The sequence below is a fragment of the Poecilia reticulata genome, linkage group LG16 (assembly GCF_000633615.1).
Source record: "Poecilia reticulata strain Guanapo linkage group LG16, Guppy_female_1.0+MT, whole genome shotgun sequence".
Taxonomy (NCBI): domain Eukaryota; kingdom Metazoa; phylum Chordata; class Actinopteri; order Cyprinodontiformes; family Poeciliidae; genus Poecilia; species Poecilia reticulata.
Window position 1 is genome coordinate 28,227,516 of NC_024346.1, and position 2,309 is coordinate 28,229,824.

At 38.0% G+C, this 2,309-nt stretch overlaps 1 protein-coding gene across 26 annotated transcripts in view; it reads left to right on the forward strand.

Annotated features, from left to right (window-relative positions):
• rims2a (regulating synaptic membrane exocytosis 2a) overlaps positions 1–2,309 on the forward strand; it is a 160,578-nt gene that overhangs the window by 40,317 nt on the left and 117,952 nt on the right. The window lies entirely within an intron of this gene.

Sequence of the window (2,309 nt, forward strand, 5' to 3'; positions counted from 1 at the left end):
TGATATGTTTAAAAAAAAGTGGGAGATCAAAGTGTTGCATGATGGGTTTTTTTTTGTTTTTTTGGCCAATGCATGGGTACTCTGTCACTTTAAATGATTTGTAGAATTGCAGTTTCATTCATTGCCTCGTTGGCTGATTGAAATGCCTGTCACTGCAGCCCATCATGCTCATGTACCCACCCCCTGCTTACCCCCTCTCCCTCCCAGCCACCCATCCACCCAGCTGGGGCAGCAATTTGCTGGCGTGTGTGTTGGACAGGATGTCTGTTGGCGGGTGTGTTCTGGAGTTGGACTCCGTCCAGACGCTGATGTTTTGGAGGAACGCTCCACTCGCAGAACAATGAGTGTTCACTGTGTGGCTCAGTTCAGGTAAAGGAGAGTAACGGTAATGCAATACGATACCTATGACACGCCGTTTACTGCTCTATGAATAATGCATCCCGCCCAATGCTTACCTCTCTCCTAATTTTAGCCCTTTTATTTTTTTACACATAGAAACATGCTTCTCAGATGGATTTGATTGTATGTGCCGGAGAATAGAGTAAATGCACGCGTTCGGAGGAGCAGCTGATTTAACTTTGAGTTCTGCATTTCATTCAGCGTGCTGATACGGCTGAAAGCTTCTTGCTGATTCATTCTAAATCCGGGGTTAAATAAGGCTGTAGTGCAGTTTAATGGCCACAAGAGAGAGCTCATTGTTCTCTTAAATGCTGCAAAATCCAGCCTCCATAGGCGTGAATGGTTACATTTCCATTCTTTTGAATGAGACACGGAGAGTACATGGCAGAAAGCTGTAGCATGAGACAGATAAGGATAGTTACTGTAAAATGTTAGTTTTTTTTCTCCCCTTGAAATCTAAAGCTGACATATTGTTTGTAAGACGGGGCTGTATATGGGACATTATATTGGATGATGATGTTTTATTACCTTCTGTGTAGCATGGCTCTCAATAATGAACGACCTCCGTTCTTGCTTTAGGCAGCTTTATAAGCTCAAATGTATTTTTAGAAGCTGTTTTTTTTTTGTTTGTTTGCTAGTGTACCTAACACCATCACTGGATCTGATGAAAAACCATTAGAAGGGAAATTATTTATTGATCTCTGGGTTCTGGTGTTTGTTTCTCTTATTTCACTGCCTCAGTAAACATTGCCTCGTGCATTAAACAGAATATATTCCCCCCCGCCCCCCACTGCTCACAGCATGTAGAATGAACTTGGCTTTTTTTTTTTTCTTTAAGTACTGTTATAATAACAATGAAATTAACAGGAACACACTGAGAAATGGAGCCTGTCTACAAACCACAGCCACCATCCTCAAGGCTGATGGGAAGTGTGTGTGTGTGTGTGTGTGTGTGTGTCTTGGGAGAATCCAGAGCAGAATGTCTTCAGCGAATGTATATACCCAACTGGAGTGTGTTACGGCTGCTTTATTTCACAGCGTATGAATCAGTGGTGAAGTTTTGCTGCGAACATGAACTCTCATAATTTACCGTTCTGTGTGAGCTCCACCTGTGTCTGGATTTTATCCCCAGCTGACCTCGTGTCTGTGTTTTGTGTTGGCTCTCAATGTAGGAAGCAGATAATCCGTCTCAGCTGCTCCTAATTCAAATGGTACGTCGAACAGGAAGATGTTATTTCTGTTTGATTATAAATTTTAAAGCCACACTTGGTGATATAGTTTAATTTATTTAGTATCATAACGTGTAATTCCATTTTAAACCATATTTTGTGTCATTTAATTGTGGTTGCATCAAATACTAATAAAAAAAGTATTTTTTTATTAGTATAAATGCTAATAAAAAAATACTGGAAAAGAAAAACAAATCTTAACAGCTGATGTGACTTTTCTGCTTTTCTGCTCTTATCTGACTAAGCATGTTGATAGTTGTCAATTTTTCATGTTTTTTATTGTTTCCATATAATTACACGTTTAATAATAATAATAATAATAATAATAATAATAATAATAATAATACATTTTATTTCAAAGGCGCCTTTCTGGCACTCAAGGACACCGAATAGTCAATTGTTTTAAAAGGTTTTCCCCTGATAACTTGCTAAGCCTGGTGGTTGGGCGTTCGGCATTCACTCATCCAGCGGCCCGCCATGTTTTAGAGTTAAAAAATCTTTAAAATTGACAGGAAATTTGAAAATATCACTTGATTATTATGTATTATTGAAAGATTGGAAGATTAATATCTGAACACCAACTTTAAAGTCTTAAAAAATGCAAACATTTTTGCATTTATATTAAATTTTGCATTTATATTAAAAAATGCAAACATTTTTGCATTTTTTAATGCAAATGCA